The 14,010-nt window shown below is 27.4% G+C and overlaps 1 long non-coding RNA gene across 2 annotated transcripts; it reads right to left on the bottom strand.

Moving 5' to 3' along the window:
- Positions 1–6,433: 6,433 nt before the first annotated feature.
- On the bottom strand, positions 6,434–7,956 carry LOC145161638 (uncharacterized). Of its 2 annotated transcripts, XR_013738576.1 has the most exons (3): positions 6,815–7,950; positions 6,618–6,747; positions 6,434–6,535 (listed from the first exon to the last, which is right to left on the bottom strand). It is a non-coding gene; the product is annotated as an uncharacterized LOC145161638 (long non-coding RNA). The 2 variants fall into 2 exon arrangements; XR_013738575.1 differs by having other exon boundaries at positions 6,618–7,956.
- Positions 7,957–14,010: the final 6,054 nt, after the last annotated feature.

Genomic DNA, 14,010 nt, shown 5'->3' with positions numbered 1-14,010 from the left:
CGGATGGTTGCAGGTATGATTATATTTAATTTTAAATTATGTGATAAATGTCATATATAATAATATATGTTTGTTTTAACAGAAAAAAGTACAACAATACTAACGAAGTGGACTGAAGATATGGTTAAAAAAATAAAGAGGGGATTCAAGGATGGTCGGTATCCGGTATTGACAATACAACATATCAAGTGCATGACTTCAAAAACAGCGACATAGTGAATTTGAGGGAAAAGACTTGTTCTTGCAGATATTGGCAACTAACTGGTTTGCCATGTGGTCATGTGATAATGGTTTTAACGCACTTGAAAAATGATCATTGTGGGCATATGGCTATAGATGCTTATAAAATTGAAACATATCGAAGAACGTACCCGTATACCCTCTTTCAGAACTTAGTGATTGGGAGGTTCCAGATGACCTTATGGTTGTTAACCTTCCTGTGATGGAAATACGTCAATCCGGTAGACCAAAAAACACCAATCGTATTTCATCTCAAGGTGATGAACCAAAAATAAGAAGGTGTACTAGATGTCATAGCACAACTCATAATGATATGACGTGTAAGGAAATCGTTCCAAAGAACCAAAGTAAAACTAAAAAACGTATCGGGGCGTCAGGGAGCGGGACAAAAGCGACAGAAGAGGAACCGACGCAAGCGACCGAAAACCAATGGCAGCATGAGCCAGAGAACCAATGGACGCAACATACCGAACAACAATGGCAGCAGCAGCCAAACAACCAATGGACACAACAGATCGAACATCAATGACAGTAGCATCCAGACAACCAATGGACACAACAGACCGAACATCAATGGCAGCAGCATCCAGGCAACCAATGGACACAACAGACCGAACATCAATGGCAGCAGGAGCCACATAACCAATGGGCGCAAGAGACCGTATACCAACCGCAGGAAGAGCCACATAACCAATGGCAGGGTTGCATCGAGTACCAATGGCAGCAAGAGCCAGATAACCAATGGACGCAAGAGACAGTAAACCTAGGGACACAAGCAACAGATAACCCATGGACGGAATACGAAAACATATCAAAGTTTCTGTGGTTCGATTTGAATGAATGAAGTTTATTTCAAAGTATGTTTATTATGAAGGTTGTATGTTTATGTTTTCTATGAAGGTTGTATGTTTATGTTTTCTATGAATGTTGTATGTTTATGTTTTCTAAGGTATGTTTTGTAACCTATAAAAAACATGAAATATTTATATAATTTTAATTAGGTTATTTATATGCACTGGTTTGTATTACGTTATTTATAAGTACAAATACATGAAAACATACATAAGTAGCAAACGTATTACATAAAACATTTCATTATTTTTAACCTTTTTTGTCAAATTTTTTACATAATAATCACATAAGGTATAAGTGTATTTAAAAAAAAATATATTAATAAACGAAAATGAACGCAAAAAAAACAAAAAAAAATTAAAAAACCAACATTCCGCAGAGCTGTAGCTGGATCCGCAGGGGCTTTAATGGATCCGCAGAGGGTAGATTCCCAAAGAATTATGTGGACTGATATCAAACATAAGTTCATTATTTTAAACTTTTTTTGTCAAATTATTTACATAATCACATAAGGTATTAGTGTATTTAAAAAAATTAATATTAATAAACGAAAATGAACACAAAAAAAAAACGAAAAAACGAAAAAAAAAAAATTAAAAAAATCAAAAAACAGCAATTCCGCAGAGCTATAGAGGATCCGCAGAGCATTTAATGGTTCCGCAGAGGGTGCTCTGCGGATCCTGTGGTCATTTTCCAAAATTTGATTTTCCTTGGTTATTTTCTTCAAACCAATCTCATTTTTTGGTTATTGTCCGAATTTTCTCAAGATTGAAATGTATCTTCTTTTTCAAAAGAATGTCATGTTATTTTTCTTATTCATTATATCTGGATGCTAATAAATTATAAATACACTAACAATCGATATTTGATAGGGTGTTATTCGTCTATACCAATCTTAACAATAAAATTTATAATCTCAACATACAACTATCATGTATTAGATCATCTATAACCCAACTTTATTTTTTATATTTAAAAAAGTATTAAAAAAAATAATGCAAATAATGTTTCATTTGCAATCTTACATCATTTTTTTGCACCAAAAATATCCTAGAGGCCAGATGGATTGTCAAAAACACTTATTAGTCTTTTTATATATTTATTTATTTTTATTTGTCATAAAAACTTTATAAAATATTATTACAAAAAAAGTTATTATATTTATATTATACCTAATCATGTTTAATAAAATGAAAATAAATTATTTAATAAATATAAAACTTAGAATATTATACTCATGATTAATAAAGTAAAATAATAAACATAATTTATGATAGAATAAAAGTAACACATGAAACAATTGACATCATTTTGGTGCATATTTCTAGGAGTGTTCACTATTTGGATAAAACTAAATTGTCCAATTGGACAATTTTGATCAGACTATTTGGTTCGGATATTTGAATTTTTGGATTGGTTTTAAGCAAAACCGAATTATTATTTTGGATTTCGGATTGGTTTTGATTTATAAAATAAAAATCGAATAGTCCAAAAAAACCGAATTGCAATTTATTATTTTGTTCTTTTTAATATATATCTATAATATTTTATAAATTTACTAAATAATTATCTTAGTATATTAAATTTTTTCATCTATTATAATACTTTAATATGTACTTCTTATAAAAAAAATTGTCTATAAAGTAGTAAACTATAATATATTTTTCTTGATAGTTATTTATAAGTTTTAATTCACAACTAATTAAACAATATTTTTTAGTTTACATTATAGAGTATGTTAATACTAAAGTTATATATTTGTTGAAATGTCTTAATTCTTGAAAACCGAATTGTAAAAAACCGATCCAACCGAATTATAATTTGGTTGGATCGGATCAGATTTGAATTTAGTTTGGACTATTTGGATCTACGTTTTGAAAACCGAAATTAATTTGGATTCACTTGATCGGATCGGATTAAACCGATCCATCCAAACGAACACCCCTACATATTTCCAAAATCTAGTATTAGTACCATCCCTCACCCTTTTTTACTCCTAACAAGTGTTAACATTGTTAACAAAGGTATTGATATTACTAACTACTATTCTGTAAGATCTACGATATGCAAGTTGAAGATTTGTCTCATATTTTTATTAAATGTGAGATATCCACGACTATTTGGAGTTTCATTAAGAAATGATGTGATGTTTTACATTCCTTTGTTTGTTGAGGTGGTTGATGTAATTCATTGGATTGATATGGTCCAATTGTCTGCCTCTAAAAGCAATCTTATTGAGACTATTATTATTATTAGGCGTGAGCATAGACAGATATCTGCCTAAATTAAGAGGAATCGGAACCGACGGTTCCTACAATGTTGGAACCGGAACCGGAACCGAAACCAGTTGTATCGGTTCCTAAAGATTTGGAACCACTCCCGAAACTGCCGGAACCGGTTTCAGTTCCGAATACCCGACGTCTTATTTTTAAGAAAATAGAAAATAATTACATTACGAAAAAAGTTATAACTTCATGGCTTACCTTTTAATTTATAAATATTATAAAAGGATGTTTAAAAGGAAAAAAAATCGTTGTGTATATCCTAAATTGTAGTAGGTTGTTTTTTTAGTTTATAATGACGTGTTTGGCACAGAGCATTTGGGAACGTTTGAGAGCTTCTAGCGTTTGATAAAACAATCTGTTTTGAATAGAAATTCTCGTTTAACACTACAAGCTTCTAGCGTTTAGTTTAAACAAAACGCTTCAAATCTAAATTTTACTTCACATAGCGTTTAACAAAATGCTACCATCTAGAAGCTACACGTAGCCCGCTACCAGTTATTTTTACCGAACACGCCCTTAGTTTTAGTTTTTATATTAAAATGAATTCCAAAACTAAATAGTTAACCGTAAACAACCATATTATATGTAGGATATTAAGAGCCATTAACTTAGTTTTAGTTTTATATATTAAAATGTAAAAAGAATCATTTCAAATGCCTACCGTAACCAGGATAGTAATCAACATTAAAGGTATTCGAACATCACACAAATATATATATATATATATATATATATATATATATATATATATATATATATATATATATATATATATATACTAGTTTATAACCCGTGAGAACCACCGGTTATAAAATTAATTAAACTTTTATAATAAAAATTTATAATTATTAATCAATTATTTTAAATAAATTATTTTAAATAAATTATTAATTAAGAGATATATCAAAATTTTAAAGTTATTACAACTTCAAATTTAACATATAATTAGAAAATGTAAATTTGAATTTTGAAATGAGTTGCCTAATATATCTACATGCACATGACATAATATTAATGAGGAGTTGTATTAGAGTGACACTTGGCAAAATGAGATTAAAACTATTCATTTATTAGAATAGGGATATATATATATATATATATATATATATATATATATATATATATATATATATATATATATATATATATATATATACTAGCAGTTGACCCGCGCAAAGCGGCGGTTACGATTATTGTTTTCTTCCAAAACATTTCTAAACAACACATAATGCATTGGTTGATTGAAGGTTAATTCTGAAAGAGTTTTTTTGTGTTTAATGGACGTTTTTTTGTGTGTATTATGTATGTATTTTTTCCGCTGAATTTATTTTTACCTAAAATATATCCTTTATAGCTACATTTTTGGTACCGATGGAAAATGACGACGGTAAATATTTTTTTAAAGTCATGTCATATTCCAAAAAAATACATGGCAATAAATTTTTATTGGTTGATTTTACGTTAGGTGGATATGTATTTTTAGGGATATCTACAGTAAAGTCCTAATATTTTGGGAAAAGTTTTTAAAAAGTCCTAATTTTTTTTTTAAAATAAAAAAGCCCATAAAACCGGGAAAAATTCATTCAGTTTAGTCATCTTTATTCAGCAGGTAACCATGCCATGTTGCATGCCATCTAGAAGCATGAGATGATATGGGCGATGACGTGGGCATGCCACGTCAGCTTCTTGCTTAGTAATGAAAAAATTAAACCGAATGAATTTCCTGGTTTTCTGGGTTTTTTTATTCAAAAAAAAAATTATGATTTTTTTAAAACTTTTTTCAAAATATTGGGACTTTACTGTATTTTTAATATATTGTTAGAATGCGAAGAAATTGACAAAAAGAATGTTTGTTTTTAATATATATATTAATTGTTTTTTCATTTGTTATATGCATTTGGTTTGTTTTTTTATTGATTTAGAAATGATTAAATATCATTTAATGAATGTTTGAATGACTTTTGAACGATTTTACCCATCTAGTATGGAAAATAGTTTTTTTATAATTATTTTTCTGCTGATGCTAATTGGTTTTTTTTCCGGGAATGGTTTGTGGTAGACGATTAGTTATATATAGATGGTTGGTTATGATTAAAATTAAAAGTTCATTTATATTTTAGTTTAAAAATATAAATAGATTGTTTTAGATTAATATTAAAAATTTAAAATTATGGCGGTATTTTGGTTCATGATAATTAGATTTACGTTTTCTATTATTAGTTATGAAACATTTTTTCGTTATTTGCTTTTAATAAGATTGTATTAGTTTATGCAAAACTTTATCTTTTATCCTTTCTTTGCTTTTGTATCAATTTTATATATTAAAAAAAAAAAAACACTCACAAATCAGTGATAATAAACCAAGTAAAAAATGAAAACAATGTACTATTCAAATTAAACTTTATCCCCTTGCAACTTGCAAGAACAATGAGTATTCCTTTTCTAAAAAGTTCCCACAAACAGAAAACATAGATTAATATATGATTGCAGCATCGCCTCCAAATATCTATTACATTAGCATTTCCACAAACAGCAAACAATTCCATTTGCACCATGGGCATTTTTTATTCATTGTTTCCACCCCAATCTTTTATAAACTACATTATCAGGCCATACGATCCACATATTTTGCAGATTAGTCGGTTTTCATCATTCTCACAATCAATGTTAATGAGGCAACCTTTTTTCTTAATAACATTCAGTTTTTCACACGTTATAGACAAGGTTAAAACATATGAATGAAAGTTCATTGTCATTTCCTACATTAACCTAAGAATATGCACAAACAAATGTTTGCATGAAAGTACATATCCATTTCATTGTATGATGTTTTTTCATTTGGATTTTCTTGTATTATTAACTATTAAATTAAAATAATTTTATGTTTTTCGTTCATAATTTTTTTTCTCCCTTGAATTCTAAGATAGATGAACATGAGAACTGTTACCAGGTACATTTCTTGACTATTCTGATGCATATTTGTTATTTCCTTAAGTGACGCGTACTTGATATTAGTATTACCATTCTTTTCTCATCAAATAAACTAAAATCGAAAATATATAATATATATTTATATTAATTAAGCATGTAGAAATACAAACTTGCTAAAATGACCAAAGCCTTCAACATCAATAGTGATTAGTGAAATCCATAATAAACTGCAAAATATCATCAACCCGTTGCACATATAAGAGTTAAAAACATGAATAAATTAGTTAATGTAAATTGAATATATTTTACCTCCTTCTTTCTATGTTACTTGTTTCTAGTGTGGATACATAATCACAGACTGACTTTATATATGATGGGAATAACTCTTCCAGGATTGAACCAAAAACTCTTGATGGTGCTTTCCAGTAGTATGATATGCCTATAAATGAAGACATTTACAAAAGAAAAGATGGTAAAACACTATAAACTAATTAAATGTACATTACCGATTCAGTGGTGCTGCCATGACCAGCAAAATATATCCCAATAAGCACTTGTAGATAAGAAGATGCTCTCTAACTTGGTTATCCTTACCAATAACATGCTTTATACAAATAAACCATTAAACCAAATATAAATATAAAATTTCAATACAAAATGTAGCCCACAATTGAAGCATATGATTACTTCTCCTCTTAGCTTGTAGAGGCATCAGGCTTCTGAAATAAAGAAAAAGGGGTTAGGGTATCTGTCAAACCCTAGATTTACATGAAAACATCAAATTATCAATTGAATAGGCTCAAAAATGGAAATAAAAGCCAAAGAATAAATTAAATAATGATAATAACTTTTATCACACTAAGTAACGGTTCTCATAAACAGGTTGTTTGCCGTGAACTCGAGTACAATAATCAAAGCTAAGGTGGAATAAAGCATTTAGACCCATGATTTTCAAATACGGATAAGAGGCTGAAGCTATATCCCTGCCAAAGAAATAACTTTCACATACTTAATTATCCAAACAACGCATGAAGGGAAAAAAAGAAGAAAAGGAATTAAGTAATTAATTAAGGAAATCTAGAAAACGTAAAAACAGGGGGGATCAGGTAGCAATCACCATACAATTGTTTGGATTCTTAGGAATAGAGAGAAGACATGTGAAGGTGTGGATGATACTGGAATCGAACTTGATAGATCAGTTTTCTGGTTTGTCTATTCACATAGAAGCTTCGTTTATGTGTTTTTGTCGGACATGTCATTCCCTGAAACCCATTTTCAAGAACAGAAGCATACATATATATATAAATACATTTAACCTATTAGTAAAATACAATAAACAAAAACAAAATATGGAGGTGCCACAAAAAAACCTAATTGTAGTGGGTGTGTAGAGAGAGAATCGATAGCAAAAAACAGTGGTGGTGAAGGATGTGCGGGGATTTAGTGAAGGCCAGTGTTTCTGGAGAGCGCCGACATATTATATGTTGTGGCGGTGGTGCGATGATGGCCTGAAGGGCACATCATTTTGAGTGACAGTTGCTGGTGATGAAAGCGCATACAACATAATTGGTGTTAATGGATGCTTCTTTAATTTTTGTGTTTATATATTTGAAGCCAAATATCAACCTGTATAGGGTTTAGGAGATTGTGAGTTTTATGGGTGCAATAAACAAACTCAAATGCTAGATTAAAAATCACAAGACATGGGAGTAGCGGTTCTGAGACGGTTACGACGGGTATCCAGCGAGTAGCGGTTCTGAGACGGTTTTGGTTTCTAAATTTTAAGAACCAGAACCGAAACCGACAGTTATGAAACGGTTCTGATTCCGAAAACGGATACTCGGTTTTATGATGCTCATCCCTAATTATTATGACGGCTTGGTGGATCATATAGAAATTTCGTAGTGGTATTAGCTTTAGTAGCCAAACAGTTAGAAGAGATAATTTAGTAGACAAAATCATTGATTATTGTTCCTTATGTCAATAGGAATACAAAGTCAAATGTTTATTGGATGGATTGGTTGAAAAATCCTCTTTTGATTAATACTTTGTATTTTTTGTCAGTTTTATTCTAACTTTTTAATATATAACCATTCAATTTTTTAATATATAACCATTCAACTGTTAAAAAAAGGCTAATTATTTATTTAGTTAAATTACTTGATTAATAAATCAGGAATTTTAAAGTTACAAAACTTAAAATGTAACGATTTTAGTTTAAATTGTAGCCTAAAACACATATTTTGTCTACAAAAACCTGGTATAATTAGAACCAACAAGTTCCAATAAAAATAATTTATACTAGCAAATTCCAATAAAAATTTCATTAACAAGACAAAAATGCTAATACAACATGAATTAACAAATACAATATAAACTAGGTGTGAGACTCGTATACTATACGAGTTTATTAAAAATAAAAATTTAATATCAATATATAAACATTAAATATTTTATGAAGTAATACTTTTACATAACAGAATTTGGAACATTTATAAAAATTTATTATCAAATTAATAGAATGATTCTCTTTCCTTATAGAACTCGTTAAAAGTTTATGTAATTTTATTTTAAGAAAATGGAAATTCCTAAAAATGACAAAAGGAAAATAAAATTTTTAAAACTCCCATAAAATAACATATGTCAAAATAAATGAAAGAAGGACATGTGGCAATATTAGGTTATATTTGTTTCTCATTATGTGTAAGACTCATGTACTACATGGGTTAATTAAAAAAAATATAAATGTCTAAATATTTAAGAACCTTTGGATTTATAAGAAAATAAGAAAAATAATGAATTATTAAAATTGATTTTTTTATCTTTTAAATTTAAATAAATAAACAAAATAAACTGATAAGCTTTAATTTGGAAATTTTGAAATAAGAAGGTAAACCCATTAATGAAATTGATATTCATCTATTAGTACATTTATTGTAATTATTACATTAAAGTATTATGTGAAATTTATTAAAATAGAAAAACTCATAAAATATGATGTGGAAAAAAATTAATTCAAAATAACCACAAAATGACATTTGGCAAATTGAATGAGAGTGTGACATGTAGTAAAAAACTCTTTATTTATTAGAGTAGATTATAAAAAAATTAAAATATATTATAAAACAAAAACAAATATTTTTTAATATATTTTCGTATTAAAATGTTCAATATCACTGCTTTTAAAATTATCTCTTTCAGTCTTTTGTTGGGTTGATTTTCTATAAATGTCAATATTGTTTTAAATTGCAAAAATAATCTTATAATTTGTTACACCTAGAGATTGATGTTATGATAAAATATTAATATTATTAATAAAATGTCATCAATTTGTATTCCAATATGACCATTATTACAATATAAATAAAATGTAAATACATTATTATTCCAATATGAATACAATGATAAAATATTATATATAAATATTATTATGATATAAATAATATTTTAATATGAATAACATAAAAAATATATACAAATATTACTCACATATATAAATTATGATTTTAGATTGACTTTAAATTCTAAGATTCTAATAAAAATACATAATAAGTTCATATAATGTTAATTTTTATGATTTATTCGAAAGTCAATTATTATATAGTAATAGTTTATTCGCATGATCGCATCTTTCTTTATGCGACTTCAAACGTTAACAAAAGCCAATATCCAAGTTTTTTGGAACCGGTAAATAACTATATTAAAAGAATAGAGACCCACACCTAGCAAGTAACTAGACGAGGATGCAGGGTCGGCTCAACAAGTTTGGGGATCTAAACGAACCAAAAATTTGGGGCCCTGATTGCTTGTGATAGAATGATCCTAATGCTTACTGTTAAAAACATAAAGAATTAAAATTGTCTTAGTCATGAATTCATTTTAGTGTTTTTGATAGACCAATTACTAAGAGTCGTTTGCCAATGAGGTCCAAGTTCAGTTCGGTTGGAAATCATGTTCATTAATCTTAGATACAAACAGATAGATATTAATATTTCACAAAGAATTGTGACAGTTGTTTTTTTGACAGAAACTATAAAAAAGTACATTACTATTTTATGGCTATCGGTATGACCATTTTTGTATTTTTAGTTGTTTCTACCAAATATTTGCTTTTTAAAAAATACCTTTTAATAATGTATTTCGTTATAAGTTTTCATAAATATTTATTATAACTTTTTAATATGAGAACTTCACTTTTATTTTTGTGTCGAGAAGCATGGGAAGCTATATTTATGTACAGGGAGTAGAACTATTAACTTTATGGATGATTTCAACATTTTATTAGTGACTATTTGCTCTACTTATGCATCAGTGTATCTATTTATACAATAACAAATTGTTAATTAGTCACATGCTCACAGTGACACTGGTCTGAATGGTTAATGGTTTCAGCTAATTGGTTATTAATCCCCAATTACATAATCAGACAATAGGAAAATCAAAACTTATAAGGGAAAATACAAGCATTGAAGCACAATACAGTTTCAAATTCAATGACAACAGATGAACAAAATAGCTGATTGCCTGATTACCTGTAACCTGACTTTGATTTTAGACTTTAGAGTTTTAACTTTGAGGCTTGATCACTGGAGAAACACGAGAGACTAGAAGCCGAGAACAGCAGCCAACAGGTTAGCAGCGAGCCAACGATTCAATCGACTGTGGAAGAAACGATCGGAGAAGAAGGGCAGAAGGCCTAGAATTGAGTCCGACTATGGAGATAAGAAGGGAAGTTTAATCGTTTGTGGCGTGATTGTAGTAGAAAGAATTGTAGGCCTTGAAACTAAATGGGCCCCTTACAATTTGGGGCCCTAAGTCCTACCTTTACACAATCAAACATAAGGCCGACCCTGCGAGGATGAATAATAATAATAAAATTGATTTATCCTAATAAATAAAGATAATTTTTGTCAAATGTTAACTTTCCATTGAATTTGACACATATCATTTTCTATGAATTTAAAATTTTTTTCCACTTGTTATTTTTGTATTTTTTATTATTATTCAAATTTCATCTATTAATTGTCATCTCATATTAATTAATTAATGTATATGTATATTAATATAATTAATAACCTTCAATTTCTAAATTCCTATTTCTATTAATATATTAATTAATATATATTAATATAGATAATAATATTCCATTTCTGAATTCATATTAATTAATTTTATTAGTATAGATTAATTTAGAAAAATTGCATAAATGGTCCTTGTGACTTACCAAAATTCACGAACTCAGTCATTGCTATTTTTTTTTGCCGAATATGGTCTTTGTGATTTCTAAAACTTGAATGAATGGTCATTTTTATTCATACAGTTACTTTTGGTCTTTTTAGGTAGGAAAGACCGAATTTGTGACCATGGGTAACCATAAGGACCATTTATGTAATTTTTATCGATATTTTATGTTTATGAGTTTATGGTTTTCCACCCTTTACTTTTAAAATTTTCATTTTGATCCTTTCACTTTGAACTTTATAAAATATTACTTTCATCTTCCATTTTCTAAACTTCTGTGTTTATCCTCTGTAGTATATATATAATTTAATTTTCTTTAATAACTTTCGTCCATTAACAAAAAAAAACTATTTTTTACGTGCTTATATATATATATATATATATATATATATATATATATATATATATATATATATATATATATATATATATATATATATATATATATATATGTCGGTATACATTCAAGGTAATCAACGTTTCAATGTGAATTTAGAAGTGGTGTTCATTAATTTTACAAAATAAACTTACTTGTTTTTGCTTTATGCACGTGTTGGTTGAAATTCGAAATTGTCTACGTTTTGAAGTAATTTTTTTTACGTTTCCATGCTCACTTTTATATATATTTTCTACGTATGATTCAGGTCACATGTAATAACTTTTGTTTGTTAACTTAAAAATATGAGAATTTAATCTACATTATTGTAAATTTTTATAATTAGGTCTATATCCTTCTAAAACTTCAAATTATATGTATATCCTTATAAAACCTATAAGCTCACATATATACACAAATAGTTAATTTAATCATATTTAATATATTAACAAAATGAAAACAATATCTTTAAATTGATTTTTTATTATTAAGAAAATAATTTACTTGTAACATTACAATATCATTTTTCTCTCACATTGTTATTCTCGACCTATTTGTTTTATGAATCTTTACAAAATATTGACACGCATATTGAAATTAGTTTATCCGTTATTTTACATGTAACTAAAGAACCACAGGAAAAATAAAATTGTTTAGAAAAGAATAATCGCATGTGTCCTAAATCAATTGTAGGAGATGGAAAATATTATTTAGCAATCAATTAGGAATATGCAATAATTGGGTTTGCTAATTAATTATGCAAAATATGAAGCGACAAAAAATCAATTCGTGAATAACCATATCGTGAATAAGGAGATCGATTATGGGAGGGATTGCAAATGAGTATTTTAGTGATTTAGTTATAATATAGCTTAAATATAATGTTTTTTTTATTTATATATATATTAATTATCATTAAATTAAGTATTTGGATATATATATATATATATATATATATATATATATATATATATATATATATATGTGAGTTTATAGGTTTTATACGGATATAGATGTAATTTGAAGTTTTACAAGGATATAGACGTAACTATGCAAGTTTATAAGGATATAGGTGAAATTTTCCCTAAAAAATGTATTATATTTGAGTTTATCTACTTTCGACGTAATTTTTTCTACATTTTTGTACTTAATTTTATATATGTTTCCTACGTATGAGTCGAATCACATATAATAATTTTCGTTCGTTAACTTAAAAAAAAACTAATTTTTATGTGATTATTTTTATGTATGTGTCGGTATAAATTTAAGCTGGTCAACGTTTTGATGTAAATTTAGAACTTTCATTCATTTATTTTACAAAAAATTACTTGCTTTTTTTATGTACGTGTCGATATAAATTTGAGTTCGTCTACATTTCGACGTAATTTTTTTTATATTTTAATGCTTATTTTTATGAACGTGCTTATTTTTTTCGTTCGTGCTTATTTATATTACATTTCGACATGTTGAGGATTGTATTGGTAAAAGTTACGTCGAAACGTAAAAAAATAAGTACAAACAAAAAATAACGAGGCTAAGAATCATAACATCGGTTAAGCGTGTTATAGAATCAAAGATGAATTCTGAAATTAATATAGAAAAATGTATGTTTATTCCAAGAATGTCAATAACGTTTTCGGATGAAATGATTATTTTCACATTTTAAAGAATACAATATCCATTGGTTGTATGTGAGGATTGTTTTTGAGACAATCAATTTTCAGTGATAAGTAATTGTATAATGTATTGTCCAAAGTTAAAAACAAATAAAATTAAAAAAAGTTAACTTTAGACAATAACGGTAAACTTAACAATATAACATCTAATGTTGTATTTAAAGAAGTTTCTGGCAATTTGTTATTCATAACAATTATTTACGATATATCAATAGTTTTCTTATTAGTATAGATTCAATTATCCACTTGTTCATGTTTTTATTGTATTTATTTTGAAAACTTACTTTAAATAATATTTAATTTTCACATTTTGATATTCAACACAATTATTCAAAACATGTCAATAGTTTTTTATTAGTATAAGATTAAATTACTTATTTATTCATCATTTCATTTGTATTTATTTCAA

Source organism: Lactuca virosa, chromosome 2 (assembly GCF_052849685.1).
Source record: "Lactuca virosa cultivar CGN04683 chromosome 2, Lactuca_virosa_CGN04683_v6, whole genome shotgun sequence".
In the NCBI taxonomy this organism is placed as follows: Eukaryota; Viridiplantae; Streptophyta; class Magnoliopsida; order Asterales; family Asteraceae; genus Lactuca; species Lactuca virosa.
Note: the sequence above shows the minus strand (reverse complement) of the source record. Positions and strands in the feature narration are given on the sequence as shown.